The sequence below is a fragment of the Sorex araneus genome, chromosome X (assembly GCF_027595985.1).
Source record: "Sorex araneus isolate mSorAra2 chromosome X, mSorAra2.pri, whole genome shotgun sequence".
In the NCBI taxonomy this organism is placed as follows: Eukaryota; Metazoa; Chordata; class Mammalia; order Eulipotyphla; family Soricidae; genus Sorex; species Sorex araneus.
In genome coordinates, this window is record NC_073313.1 from 75,823,319 (window position 1) to 75,839,534 (window position 16,216).

The following is a 16,216-nucleotide window of genomic DNA, read 5'->3' on the forward strand; positions in this document are numbered from 1 at the left end:
TCATTAGTTTTATTAATTTTCTTCAGTATTTTGTCTTCCTATGTAATTGACATATGTATTACTTATTTCCTTTTATTTTATTTATTTTTTAACTTAATTTAATTTTATTTTTTAAACCCCACCTTCACAAGTCTGATCTGCACACATCCGCACCCTGCCGGACCTCCCCCGCCGCTCCCTCCCACCGTGCACTGTCCCTGTGACTGTCCCTCCTGCAAGTCAGAACCTGATACCAACGACTTGGTGCCAGCTTTGCCAATCAACAAGTCTTGCTCTTCCATGGCTAGGAAGGGAGGCTGCCACAGGCGGAAGGTTCAAAAAGCACACGGAGTTATTTTATTTCTTTTTAAAATATAAAATCAGATTACTGATTTTGAAGCTACTGTGTTAGTATGTATGTATGTATTCAATGTTAATCATTTTGTTTAAGGCACTGCTTTAGCAGCATGTTACAAAAAGCGATTGTATTTTTTTTTCATCCAGTTCAACTGTTTCCTGATTCTCTTGTGATTTCTTCCTTGCCCTATGGTTATGTAGATGTGTGTTCTTTATTTACAAATATTTGAAGATTCTTCAAATATTTAAATATATTTATAATTTAATTTTATTGTGGCTTTAAAGCAAATTCTACTGCTTTAATGTTTTTAAAATTATCTAGACCTATTTCAAAACTTAATAAATGATAAATAAATTAATGTTTCATGTAATCATTGAAGGAATATATGTGGTGTTTTAATAGATGTAGTTTTGTTGTATTTGAGTCTGCGTTTTTTCATTTTGATAACATTCTTTTACTTGGTATGCTACAACTTTGTACTGTTAATATGATTATCTGTTTGATTCATTTTTTTTATTTTTACCTCAAATATCCATGAGGTTGGGGCACAGTGGGTGGGGTGTTTGCCTTGCATTTGACCAACCCAGGTTCGATTCCTCTATCCGTCTCAGAAAGCCTGGCAAGCTACCCAGAGTATCCCTCCCATACAGCAGAGCCTGGCAAGCTACCCGTGGCATATTAGATATGCCAAAGAAAACAGTAACAACAAGTCTCACAATGGAGATGTTACTGGTGCCCGCTCAAAAAATCGATGAGCAATGGGATAACAGTGACAGTGACAGTGATCCGTGAGGTCAAATTGTGTGATGATGTTTGAAATTTACTGTCATTATTTTTTCTTTTACAATGCTGGGGATTGAATCCAGGGTCTCACACTTGTAAGGTCACTATTTATCATTATTATTATTATTATTATTTTATTGAATCACCGTGAGATAGTTACAAGCTTTTATGTTTGGGTTACAATCACACAAAGATCAAACACCCATCCCTCCACCAGTGCACATTCCCCACAAGCAATATCCCCTCTTTCCCTGCCTCCATGGCAGACAATATTCCCCATACTCTCTCTCTACTTTTGGGCATTATGGCTTGCAACACAGACACTGAGAGGTCATCATGTTTGGTACATTATCTATTTTAGGCACACATCTCCCATCCCGACTGATTCCTCCAGCCATCATTTTCTTAGCGATCTCTTCTCTATTCCATCTGCCTTCTTCCCTCCACTCATGAAGCAGGCTTCCAGCCATGGGGCAATCCTCCTGACCCTTGTATCTACTGTCCTTGGGTGTCAGCCTCATGTGATGTAATTCTATACTACACAAATGAGTGGAGTCCTTCTATGTCTATCCCTCTCTTTCTGACTCATTTCACTTAGCATGATACTCTCCATGTCTATCCATTTATAAGAAAATTTCATGATTTCATCTCTTCCTAATAGTTGCATAGTAGTCCATTGTATAGATGTCCCAAAGTTTGTAAGGGCACTGTTTTACCACTGAACTACATTACCAATCCCTGAAGTTTCTTATCTTATCTGAGTCCTTCTCAAATTCTAATTTCAATTCTGTGAAGTTAGTTCTGCAATCAAATGCATAAACATTTATTGTTGTTACATCTTTCTGAGAAATCAATTCTTTCATAATTTTATCAATATTTCTTTTAATCACTAGCACTATACTATATAGTGAAGTGTGCTTTCTGTAATATAAATAGAACTACTAAATATTTTCTTATTATTAGTATTTGCACAGTATATTTTCTTCATTCTTTTACTTTGAATATATGTGGTCAAATTTAAAGTGTGTCTCATGGCAAATATATATTTGAGTCTTCACAATAGAATACTAATTGACTCCTAGGAAATATTAAATCATTAAATTTTCTTGGAGGACCATATGGAGATTCATGAATTGAACCTGGTCCGCCATTTGCAAGGCTAATGCCCTACTCGCTGTATTATTGTTCAGCCCCTATGTCTGTTTTAATTAAATTTTAAAATTTTGTTAAAAGGCTGTGATTAGGGGCTGGAGAGATAGCACAGCGGGGAGGGTGTTTGCCTTGCATGCGGCCGACCGGGTTCAAATCCCAGCATCCCATATGGTCCCCTGAGCACGGCCAGGGGTAATTCCTGAGTGCAGAGCCAGGAGTAACCACTGTGCATCGCCAGGTGTGACCCAAAAAGCAAAAAAAAAAAAAAGGCTGTGATTACCCAAGTTACTGATATTTAAATTTTAGACATACTGTTTTAGCACCAATGCAATCACCAGTGTCAACTTCCCTTCACCACTCTTTCCAAATTCCCACCCTCCCCTCTAGCCTGCCACCTTGACAGACACATTTTAAAGTTTGGTGGTTGTAGTTTGCATTTTATATTTTCAGTGTTGTTGAAGCTGTGATGTTGGATATATAACTACAGCACTTCATATTACCAATGTACCCAAGGCCCCTGACCTCCACTACACCATTACTTCCCTTATTCATCTTCATCTCCTCCAAATTCAACCCTTCTCTGTCTTCCAAATTTCCTTATCCTATTAGTTTTATACCACAGATACATGAGAACATCCTATATTGGTTTTTCTTCTTATGGCTTACTTCACTGAACATACCCCCAGTTTCACCCATTTTTCAGAGAATTGCATGGTTTCATAATTCCTTGCAATTGTGTAGTATTTCATTGTGTATATATACCAAGTCTTTATAATTCATTCATATGTTGTTTGACACCTAGGATGCTTCCATCTCTAAGATATGCTAAGTGGTGTACATGGTTTGCATATGTCCTTTTGAATGAGTGTTTTTTGTGTCCTGGTGATAGATACTAAAGAGTAGAATTACTGGGTCATATGGCTTCTCAATTCTATGTTTACTGGGAACTTTCCGTGCTATTTTTACAAGAGTTGAAGCAAACAACATCCCCACCAGTGGTAGATGGGATTTCCCTTTTCATCACATACCCACAACACAGATTGTTCCACTGTATTTTTGATATTTGCCATTCTCACTGGTGTGATGTGATATCTCATTGTTTTCTTTATTTGGATTTTCCTAAGAATAATTGATGAATGAGCATTTTTATGTGCCTATTGGCCATCTGCCTGTCTTCCTCCAAGAAGTGTATAAACATTTTATGTCTTTTTTAAAAAAATGTTAAATGCTGAGCAGAAATAGAGAATATCATTTTGAGTGAAATTAGTCTGAAAGGGACAGATACATAATGATCTCTCTAATGTGTGGTGCTTACAGATACACAGCAACAAAGATAGAAACAAAGGTTCAAAGGCATAATGATAGAAGAATTGATCCATAGAATTGAGTTGGTGATTGTGGGGATAAAAAAGGAAGGGGTGGGAGCAGAGTGATAGTATAGTGGCTAGTGAAGGACATTTACCTTGCTTATGGCTAATCTTGGTTTGATTCTTGGTATACAATATCATCCCCTGTGTGCCTCCAGGAGTAATTCCTGCGTGCAGAACCAGGAGTATTCCCTAAATATCACCAGGTGTGACGTCCCCCGCCCAAAGAGGGAGGGGCTCTGGTTCTTTGGGAAAGGTAGGTGGGTATACTGGTGTTGGAATTACATGCTTGAGAAACTGTCACTAATAAACAACGTAATATCAGTAAAAGTGAAGAACACTTTAAATTTTTTGTTAAATGAGTCCAGTAATTTTATTTCTAAGATTACTATAGTTTTACTGAGGTATGATGCTGTAGGGGTGAATTTATTTGAATAAGAACATGTGACCCAAAACTGATGCTCATTTATTGCTTGACTAGAGGCTTGATCAGTACCACTGTCAGGCTTAGAGATAAAGCTGCTGAAGGGCTCTGGTCATAGCATGTGCAGTGTTTCCTAGTGGAGCCCAGAATGGTTAACTGCAGGTTGATCTGGCTGCTCAGAGAAGACTTTACTGGGTAGGAGGTACTTTATCTGACCCTGGGCAAAATGGGGATAGCTATAATTCAGACAAGCAGAGAAGGCAGCAGAGACTTCTAGGCAGGGAATATTCCAGAAGCACAAATATAAAAATGGCATTGCTCATGGCAAGACTGGGACTGTGATAGTGAATTGCCCAGCTGGGCGAGGCTGAGTAGAGTGAAAATAGTCAAAAAGGCAGCAAGGAAGGCCTCTTTTGTTATCTCTCCATAATAATAGCTGGGGTATGGTCAGTTTCTGGAAGTGTTATGCTACCTCAAGATCCATTTGGATTCACGTGGTTACTCCATAAAACTTTATAGGGAAAATGATCTATGCAGACCCACCCTACGTGTTATTTGAACGGAGTGACATTCAGGGACTAATGGGAAACACGTAATGTACCATTTTTAGTCCAGCTTTCTGTAAAGCAATAAATTGCTTTGAAAATACAGTACTTATGCAAATGTGGTATTACTATCAGTTATCACATTTGCATAACCATCTGCTATGTTTTCAGAGCTAAGCTCAGAAATCTTTTAATTTTAAGACTCTAGCAGTCCCTATCAGGTTATGTACCACAAAAAGCCTTTTAAGATGACTAGGAATCTATCCTTTGTCCCAAACAAAATTATCAGTATATAATGAGTATTGCTATGTTTTCAATTAATTTATTAACTTAGACTTCATATACCAATTTGACCCAGCCATGTGGTTAATTTGCACTGTCATAGCTTCAGAACCTGCTCTGGCTCTTCCCATATTCTCAGAGCCTAGCAAAGCAGGAAGAGAGATTGACTCATTCATTGACTGATTCATTTATTAACTCAACCACCATCAAATATTTATTGATCTTCTCTTATATGCTAGACTCAGCTCTAGGAGCTAGAGCTATAAATAATACAGACCAAGATTCTTTCTTAATAGATTTTTATGTTCTAGTTAGAGAAATAGAATCAAATTGATCTAAAATGTGATGGAAGATAGTGATTGTGCATTAAAAAATAAAGCAAGACAGAGGGACATTGTGTGACTGAAGTGTTACTTCAGATCTACATTGTGTAGAAAGTCTATCTAATGAAATGGTATTTAAATAGAGAAATGAAGGAAGTGATGGAGTAAGCAACGCATGTACCTAGGAGACAGTGTTTCTATCCAAGACAACAATCACTGGAAAGTCTGGTAAGGAAAAGCTTGCCTGGCATTTTACAAAAAGAGCAAAGAGAGAGTGCCCCTATTATAGTGAGCAAGGAGGAAAGTGGTAAGAGATTAAGTCAGCAAAAGAGGCAGCCATATAATCACATGATATGGTATAAAGCTTGTCTTTTATTCTGAGCTTTACTCAGAGAGAAGACACTAAAGAGGATTGGCAGGGAAGTACAATGTTACACTGGAGTTCTGATATAACTTTTTGGAATAAGATATTGTTTTAAGTTTCCTAATTGATTTAAATGTGCATTATGAGATTCATTGCTTGGCAAGGTTTCTGTCTGCATGTTGAAAACATGTTTTAGGAGAGAAAGAAAGGGTGGAAGCAGGAATACCAGTTAGGAAACTATTTCAGTAACAAAGGCACATATTGATGGCTTCATGGCACAGATTAGTGTGATTTGTCAATGGGAGGAGTGAATTTGAGTGTTCTTACCAACATTTAAGTTTCTGTTGCAAAGATGATGAATTTTCTAGTGTTCTGTGCTTTTATTTTTTATATATAGCTGTCTCCCACTGCCCTACACAAACTCAATCAACCCCAACCAATAACGTGGGCTTTAGGAGCCTTGGTTAAATATTTCTGGAAGTTCAGCTTAAAATTCTATAATAAAATAGCAAAGTTCTGAACACAAATACTCTTCCTATCCCCCAACTCAAATTAAACTGAAGTTCTCTAATTAAACACTGATCTGCTTGATAGATGACTATCCAGTTCCTCCACTACTAGGCACCTTCTAATCTCGCTTTCCTTCAAAGTCTATTTTTTGTAATGGACATCATTGAGCACTAAGTCTGGGACATGCACTGTTCTATAAATTTTATTAATGCAGTTTATCCTTACCATAACCCTAGGAGGTATCTGTTATAATTATATATATTCAATAGATAATAGATTCAGATTTAAGTAATCAAAATAAACAAGTGTCTAGTCCAGGATTTATGATTCGAAAGGCTAATTTTTAAAAATCTGTCTCTTGTTCTAGAATGCAGCCCTTTGCCCTTCCACATGAACCCTGTTCCACCACTACCACTGCTTCTACTGCTCTCAATTCCAAGCCGATCAATTTGTTCAGGTTCTTTTATTCCCTTTTGACTCCAGCTTCAACAAAGTAGCTTTATATAGTTTCTGGGTATCTGTGTTTTGAGTAGGATATTAATCTGATTATTTCTCCAACCACTTTGTCTTCTAAAAATGGTGGTTTGAATGCATATCAGCTGGCATCCCATCTCTTTGGAGTGCTATTTCTTTTTGCCCCGTTCATATCAGTTTATCCCTACCTATGGTTATTCAGCAAATTTTCTTGGAAGGGACATGCTATTTCCTCAAACTAGTACTCCATTTTGCACCCTAGAGAATACCAACTTTGAAGGTCTTGGTAAAGCCAACTTCATCAGCACGTGAAATCTTCAGCATCTAAAGCAAATGGAATCAGCACTGTCTCCAACAGTTGTATGCATACCTAGATACATGTATATATGCAGTTACTTTATATACATATAATATATATCAATGTTTAATGTATGCATGATACATATTAACACACTGTCACTGTCACTGTCATCCTGTTGCTCATCGATTTTTTCGAGCAGGCACCAGTAACATCTCTCATTGAGAGACTTATTGTTACTGTGTTTGGCATATCCAATACACATGGGTGGCTTGCCAGCCTCTGCCGCGCGGGCCTGATACTCTCGGTAGCTTGCCGGGCTCTCCGAGAGGGGTGGAGGAATCGAACTCGGGTCGGCCGTGTAAAAGATGAAAGCCCAACAGTTGTGCTATCTCTCCAACACATGTAAAATGTTATATATTTATATGTTTATAAGTTATTTCACAGTTCTGTACATATATTTACATGTTTATAATATATTATGTTGTGGCTTATCTTTATGCTGAGCTCCTTAAAGTTTTCCAAGTATCTGGATTTGTACAATGACTTTGGGTGGTCCAGAATCTTCTAGGTTTGTAAGAAAATATAATGCTGTAGTAAAATGAGTGCCATTAAAGGGCTTATTGAAAACTTCCTGAGAGGGGTGGGAAAGATAGTATATAAATAGTACAAAGATAGCATTTGCTTTGCATGTAGATGATCCCAGCTCAATTCTTGGGACCTCCTATGATCCTCAGAATCACCAGCAGTGATCTCTGATAACAGAGAAAGGATTAAGCCCTAAGTACAACTGTGTATGAGCCCCCAAAATCTGAAAATGAAACAAAACTAAAGAACTTCCCTAGAGACAAAATTTGTTAATATAAAATATGAGCAAAGTAAGGTTATTGGAATATAAGCCACTAAGAAAACTAGGAAAGAATCTAATTTGTATCTGATGTGCAGAATTTAAATGTTATTATAAGTAAGTTTTATGAAATTCAGTATTTACTGCAACTGGGAAATGGAGAAATAATTCATTTTCTTGTGTCAAAAAAAAGAGGGTTCAGGTGGAAGGGTTACATAGATTTGCTCAAAACTCTGCTAGGAACATTGTATTACTGAAACCCGATGAGGCAAGCTTTCTAACTATATCTCACAGTAATTCAATAAAAAATTTCTATGATGTTGGTGGGAACTGTACACAGGTGAAGGGATAGGTGTTGGACGATTGTATAATTAAAACACAGTAATGAACAACTTCTAACTGTGTATCTCATGTTGATACAATTAAAAATTAATTAAGGACACACAAAAGAATCTCAGAACAAAGCAGCTGGCTGCAGAGATGTCTCCGGACTTTGCACCAGGTCGATTTTACCAGGGTGCCTCAGATAGGAACAGACATCTTCCCTCCACCTGCACCCTAAGTATCTCAGCAGCCACCAACTTTAGGAACCCAATCAGAAGTTCAGGTACATGGGTTCAGTGATGGAAAACTCCAGGACTTAAAGGGGTAGGAGATGAGTTGCTCCTTCTCATCTCCTTGTCCCTATGAGACCCTGAAAGTCATGCCTACGAACTGCCTTGGGCTGCTATTTAAGCTCCTTAACAGTCATGATCCAGAGGCACACAAAAGATTCTCAGAACCTAGCAACTTGCTGCAGAGATTTCTCCAGACACTAATTAAATTATCTAAAATTTTAGAATTCCAGGAGTATGCAGCCACAAGAGTGGCCACGCAACGTCTTATTGCTATTCATAACAAGCAATGTAAAAGAGTATGGGGGAGATTGTCTGTCATAGAGGCACGAGGAGGGGTGGGATGGCAGAGGGTATATTAGGGAAATTGGTGGTGGAAGATATGCACTGGTGGAGGGTTGGGTGTTCGATCATTGTATGACTGAAACTCAAACATCAAAGGTTTGTAACTGTATCTCATGATGATTCAATTAAAAATGCAGCAAGCACTCAAAGACTAATTAAAATAATTAAAAATTACAGGTAGGAGAAGAATTAAGCATCTAAAATTAGCTGTTAGATGTTTTTTGTTAATAAGTATTGGTGGGTTTAATTAATAATATTTTCTACATTTTCCCAGAAATTTATTTTAGTGTCATAGGGTCTAATAAAAAGCCCTCAAGTGTCAGATGGAGTCTGCCACTTAAAATGAAACTGTGGTTTCACCGGGCAAGCAAGGACTGGTCTTGGCTGAGCTAGCCATGTGGGTAATGGATTCAAGGAACTGGGTCTGCTAGCATCTGCTTTGGAGTCAGGGAAACTGAATCTATTGTTTAAAGGTTTTTTCTAATCTTCTATTCCCTGATCACACTCTCCAGCTAGCCACTTGTCAAGTTTAAATCTGTGGTTAGGCCATTTGTAATCACGTTCTTTCTCTCATACATCAAATTTTGTTATTTCATCTGTAAGGGTTTTCTTTTTAATAGTTTAAGTACATGGTTAAATAGTGTTACAGGTTTTTTAGTTATGCTGTAAAAATCTATTATGTCACAGTCCAAATATCCCTGGCAGCCCCAGTTTATATGTAAAATTTTGCTAATTATAATTTAGACATTATCCTGGTTATCCTTGGGATCTTTAAAGAATATTTTTCTTGGTTTGATATGTTTAAGGTTTGGTTCCTTTGTTTGTTTCTTTTCTTTCCTTCTTCCATAATCAAAACAGAAACATCTGTGGGCTTAATAAATGTGAACTCATTTCAATAATAGCATAAACTCAATAAAGCTGGTAACAGTCAGCTTCTAATTAAAACTACAATTTTAGGAACCATGGAACTATGACAGCAGATTACTGGTTACTATTGGAGTAGTATTTAGAATGGTATTTTAACAGGTTTGAAAACCAGAGAGACCTGGGTTCTTGTAGGAACTGCATTATTTGCCTGGCCAGTTTGCTTTGTAGAATTACTGTGAGGACTGAATTATATAATGCATGTAAGGCATTCAGTATAGTACCTAGAACAGTAATTATAGTAATTGTTATCCTGAACTATGACACTAACAGCCGCCTTAGGAATACTGCATCACTGAACACAATATCGTAGGGTAAAAAATGCATAATCTGTCCTCAACTTTCCCATAGACTACCAAAGAAGATCACACTTACAAATCTGGAATGTAAAATTGATAGTGTAAAGTACTATATTTTCTCTTATTATAGAAAATTACTAGAGTACTATATAAATAAGGGAAGGCAATGAAAGTTGAAGCTAAGGCAAAAGAGGGGAGGGAAGAGAAGAAGTGAAAACAGGTGAAGAGAAGAGAAAATAGGAGACAACAGTAGTGGAGAGCATAGAAGACAAATGCACAGACAGAGAGCACCACTAACAAGAGAAAATTTAACTGAAGGGAAAGTTGTGGACTTGAGCCTTGAATGATTTTTATCTGACACCTTTTGGAGGATAAATGTTATGAATAAATTGTAAGTACAGTAACTGTGGCTTAGATAATCATGTCATTGTTAGATTCTCCATAGCTAACAACTAACATTTTCAGGATTAGTGAAAGCAAGTTGTAGGACTTCATGAGTGGAGGTAAGGAAATTGAAAACGTGTACAAGTACAATTATAAGAAAGAAGTATTTTCTCCCTTTTTAACCTTGAGTTCCTATGCAGACAACAATTCTGCTACTGAGGTATTCAGGGTCTCTTCTTCACATACACCTCCAACCAGGAAGTTGTATAATTCGACTTTTTTTAATTTTATTTTTAAATTCTTGGCTGGAGCACAGCAGGTAGGGCATTTGCCTTACACGCGGGCAACCCAGGTTCGATTTTTCTGACCCTCTTGAAAAGCCCAGCAAGCTACCGAGAGTATTCCTCCTGCACAGCAAAGCCTGGCAAGCTACCCCTGGCATATTTGCTATGCCAACAACAGTAACAGGTCTCACAAAGGAGACGTTACTGGTGCCCGCTTGAGCAAATCGATGAGCAACATGATGACACTGATAGAGTGATACAATGATTATTTTCTTAAAGTTGTTCATAATAATGGACTATTCAATATTTTGACACCAGTTTCACCACCATCACACCTTCCTACCACCACTATTTTGAATTTCTCTCCACCACTCAAACTTGCTGAACAGGCAGATGCTAGATCATTTATTTGTATTGCCTGCTATGAATAACATAGGCAGTTAAGTGGCTGCGAGAGTGGCTGCACACTCCTAGAAATCTAAAATTTTAGATAACTAGGGTCTGGAGAAATTTCTGCAGTTAGTTGCTTGGTTCCAAGATTCTTTTGTATGTCTCTGGATCATGGCCATTAATGAGCTTAAATAGTCACCAGAGGCAGCTCATAGGCATGATATCCAGGGTCCCTTGGAGGTGGGGAGATGGGAAGGTCGGCCCATTCCTTATCCCATTAGGCCTGGAGTTTGCTGTCACTAATCCCAAGTACCTGGTGGGCTTTTTCACTGGATTCTGAAATCCAGCAACCAGGATTCCTAGGAGGCAAGGAATCAACTTCTTACGGGAATTCATTCCCTTTCATTCTGTTTTTGAGAAATACTGTGGCTAAAATAGTAGCTGCTGTCAATAGCATAAATCTCACCTTTGCTTCTCAGAGGTCTTGTGTTCTTCCCTGACAATATTCTATAAGATTCTATCACACGTTCTGAGGTCGAGGCTATGCTCATATGCTTAAGCTTTTCTGCTTAAGAACAAACCGTGTCATGGAATTCAAATAATCAGGTCACCATTCTCTACCAAATGCCAATTCATGACATTTGTCTATATTGTTGGATGCTTCTCTTGTTTGAATTTCAGGCCTTTGAAAATGACCCAAAGATCATCTACAAGCAAACACATCTCTTTCATTTTATAAAGGAATAAATGAGGTTTGCAAAATACTATTTGTATAAAGTCATGTGTCAAATTATGGCAGGAATGGAGCTTTCACCCATGAATTTTGCCTTCAGTTTTTTCTGAACTCCAGTCAAATACTAGTAGTTACTAAAATTTTCTTTTCTCTCATTGACTCATACTTGTTTTCTTCCACTCTTTTCTCAATTTCTCCTCGAGAACACAAGTAGACCAATCTGTTTATAGTAAGATGTTAATGATGTTATCTGTAATTTAGCCTTCAAGTACTAGAATATGGTCTAAAATTTTCCAATTTTATGCAAGTGGTCAATTTAGATACTGTAACTGCCAAAGGGGCTTGATAACATGCTTCTCAATAGACAAGTTTGTCAACATATTTCTACAATAAACCTGATTTCAAGTTTAACTGTAAAAATCTCTAAATGACACTAAATAAGTTAGTTAACTTCTCAGTACATTAGCTTTCTTATCTATAAAGTTGGGGATGATGACAAGCTATTCACAGGATTGTCTCCAAAATTATATTTAATAATGCATGTAACGAACTTAACAGATGGAAAGCAATCTTCATTTGTACCTGATATAGATAATTTAGAATCTAAATTTCAGATGATGAGATTTGAATCTTTTAGATGATGAGATTTAAATGAGATTGTGGATTTTGAACTGATGAGATGATCAGATTTAGATTAGATGGTAAGACTTTGGACTTTAAGCTGATGCTATAATGGGATGAAACTCCTGGGAACATTGCCAATATAGTTTGTTCTTCAAAGGATGTTAGTCATTAGGAACCAGATAGGCAATACTTTCATTCCCTGATGAATAGTTCTTTCCCCTGAATGTGTGCAGTTTTTGTGGATATGATCACTGTCAAAGCTGAGATAATATAATGTGATATAATAAAGATGGACTTAAGTTCAACACTGAGTTAATCAAAGGGAGATAATTATGGGTGACTCAGAGATAATCAGTTGAGCTTAAAAAAGGTTGTTCTAAAGATAAGAGATGGAAGTTGCTCTCCTACTGGCTATAAAGAAATAAACTGTAAGGAAATGAATTTTGCCAACAACTCTATATTACCTTGGAAGAAGACTCAAAGGCTCAGATGAGTTCACAGCCCTGGAAACAACCTTACTGTGACCTGTGAGATTCTGAACAAAGGACCTCATTAAGCTATTCCTGGACTTAAAACCACAGAGCTTTGAGATAATAAATGGGTATTATTAAAAGGCTGCTAAGAATATGGAAGGATATAGTCTTTAAAAAAACTAACAAAAGGAACTAATCACCAAAAATGTTCTATCTAGATAGATTATCACTAACATTTGAAGAAATGATACAGACCTTCATAGACAGGCAACAGTTTAGGGGGTTCATAGCCTCAAAACCAGTTCTACAGGCAATATTAAAAGACCTTCTTTGAAAAAGGTGTGTGTGGAGATGGCACACTGGGTGGATGGATAGGAGAGGGAAACAAAACACTGGCGACAAAAGTTCATACCAGTGGCTGGATCGTTGATGGAGTATTGTATGTCTAAACCCCAACTATGAATTACTTTGTAAATCATGGTGCTCTAAGAAAATAAAATTTTGAAAATAAAAAGGACAGGATAATCTTCCCATCATAGGGCCTTGAGTATGGCACTCACTAATGGTACATATGGGTATTCTGTACTAGATTAAAAAAGGATAAAAACATAGCAATCAATTATCACAAATTGTCTTATTAATTTCTTTTCTAATAATTCACCATTCATCTAAGTTTTATTGGATCAAATAATAGAAAATGAATTTTATAGGCCTTCCAATGGAGCAAGCTGGGAATTCAAAGGGAACCTTGGGACAGTGAAGGGAGGGGGACATTTATGGTTGGATTGGTATTGGAACATTGTGTATCTGAAATAATTTTATTATGAACAACAGTATAAATAATGATGTGTCTTAATGAAAATTTTATTTAAATCTTCTAAATTTGTGGTGATTTATTAAGGGTAGTAGGTACTCAGCAAGTTATATTTTCTCTCTACTACTTATTTGCATATCTGAGCACTTTAGTTCTGAATTCAATGTCATGGGTTTCTTTCTTTTGTCTTTCATGCTCCCCACTCAATTCTAACCATTCATTACTTTTTTAAGGATCATGTACAACTAGTGCTTTATTACTGTCCTGTCAGAACTCCATCTGGAGGTCATAACAGTCTTCTGGCATCCCTGTCATTTTTCATTGTCATTTACTTAAAAAGGTTACAGTAGTGTCAACTTCCAAGGTTTTTATATACATAGTTATGGCACCTTCACTACCACCAAAATGCCCAGGACCCTCCAAGACAGAATCGGTGTCACTTCTAATATGTCTTTTCCTTCCTGCCCGCTTTATCCCTCCCTCTCCTAGCTTAATAATCTCAGTTTTGTTATGATATACCTGTTCTTATAGCCATAGCATCTTAAGGGGTTAGTGCTCTGTATCTTTGATAGACTCCTTTCTATCTCTCTTGGTGCTTATTTTGGTTGGTGACTTTGATGAGGCTTGAGGATGCCTCTGGCTGTTCCAGCACTATATTGCTCCAACGGAATACCTTGGGGACAAGATATCATCTTCTATTTAGTGATCCTTCATTTGCTTTTGTTGACAGTTTCACAATGAGCTGTCATGGAGGAGTGGCCACTCCTGAGGGCAGTGACCTATTACTTTAGTGTTTACTCCCTGTTGCCTCACAAACTGTAATTGGTTAAACTTCTAAATTTCCATGTTTTTCTCTATGCCAGACAAACATCAGGGCACTCAGATCTTTGGACAATGGGTAAAACATATGGCACATTTCTGGATGTGCTGGACCATAGTTTCCCTTAATATCTTCAAGGAAAGTTCTACTTGGCCTTGGACCCAAGCTTCTGGTTGAATATTTTTCGTCCAATATAGTACCCAGTCTATGGAGAATAGCCTTCTCAACTCATCTGAGTTCCCCAAGCAGGTTTATTCAACGAAGAAACTTAGGCTAACAGGTTAATCAACTTGATCAAGTGGCAGTCAGGTTAATCAAACTCCATCTGCCTAGCTCTTTAAATATCAGTGTGTAAACTGTTCACTTTGGTTACAGAAATCTTTGACTTAGGTTTTGGAGGTTTAGTTGCTAGCCCCAGAGGTGCCATTTACATTTGGGCATGATTTGTTACTCTGTGATTCTCAGTTTTTCCATCAATAAAATGGAGGAATGTTCGGTAATTCTATGCGATACGTTATTGAAAAGTCATTCACTCAGTTCTTCAATTTTTTAAAATTAAATACACATTAGGGCTTTAAGTTTACCTGAATAGAATAGTTTTAGAATAGTTTTGTCATTGTAACTGCCCAGGGACCCAAGGTTACTGCTAATTCTAATTGATATAATATGTTAATAAGACAAGGAAAATGGATAGTTTGTCAGATTGTGATGTATCATATCTAGTTAAATCAATACATTCTTACTTAATGCTTGCTCATTCCAAAGCAATAGATTATGTGCTATGGGAAATTCAGAAAAGGGTGGTAAATATCATCTGCTCTTCTGTAACTCAAAAATATTCATAGATTTGAAGACAGATTGCATATCTCTTTCCTAAGTCAGCAATATATAAGTACCATAGGATAAATAAGGTAATAATATAAGGCTGTAGTTAACACCTTGGTTTGAAATGCCAGATATCTGGATTCCAGATTAATCTTAAAATCATCAACCAACTACATCACCATTGCAATATACTCCTCACTGGGTCTCAATTTCCTGAAAGGTGAAAAGGACCAGTTAGAAAATATTTGAGGGTATGATGCGCACTGACACAGCTTGTTCAATATAGTAGTGGATGTACTTGCAATAGTGGTTAGGCAAGACAAAGATATTAAGAGCATCCAGATAGGAAAGGAAGAAATCAAGCTCTCACTATTTGCAGATGATATACTATATTTAGAGAACCCTAAAGCCGCTACCAAGAAGCTCCTAGAAACAATAGACTTGTATAGTAAAGTCTCAGGCTATAAAATCAATACCCAAAAGTCGATGGATTTCCTATAAGCAAATGATGAGAGAGAAGAAAATGATATGTAAAAAGAGATCCCATTCACAATCATGCCTCAGAAAATCAAATACCTTGGAATCAGCTTAACTAAGGAGGTAAAGAAAACAAAAAAGGCTACTTCACGAAATAAAAGAGGACACAAGGAAATGGAAACATATCCCATGCTTATGGATTGGGAGAATTAACAATAATTAATGTTAATAACAATTAATAACAATTTAAAATAATTATTGACAATACATGCCAAACCATTATACAGATTCAATACAATCCCTATAAAGATACCCATGAAATTCTTCAAAGAAATGGATCAAAGACTCCTGAAATTCTTATGGAACAACAAACCCCCACGAATAGGTAAAGAAATTCTTGGGAAAAAGAATATGGGAGGCATCACCTCCCCCAACCTCAAGCTCTACTACAAAGCGGTAATAATTGAAACAGCATGATATTGAACAAAGGCAGAGCCACAGACC

The 16,216-nt window shown here is 37.0% G+C and overlaps 1 non-coding gene across 1 annotated transcript; it reads right to left on the reverse strand.

The window, feature by feature from the left end:
• Window positions 1–201: 201 nt before the first annotated feature.
• LOC129400677 (small nucleolar RNA SNORA24) lies at window positions 202–331 on the reverse strand. The gene has a single exon (XR_008627864.1). It is a non-coding gene; the product is annotated as a small nucleolar RNA SNORA24 (small nucleolar RNA).
• Window positions 332–16,216: the final 15,885 nt, after the last annotated feature.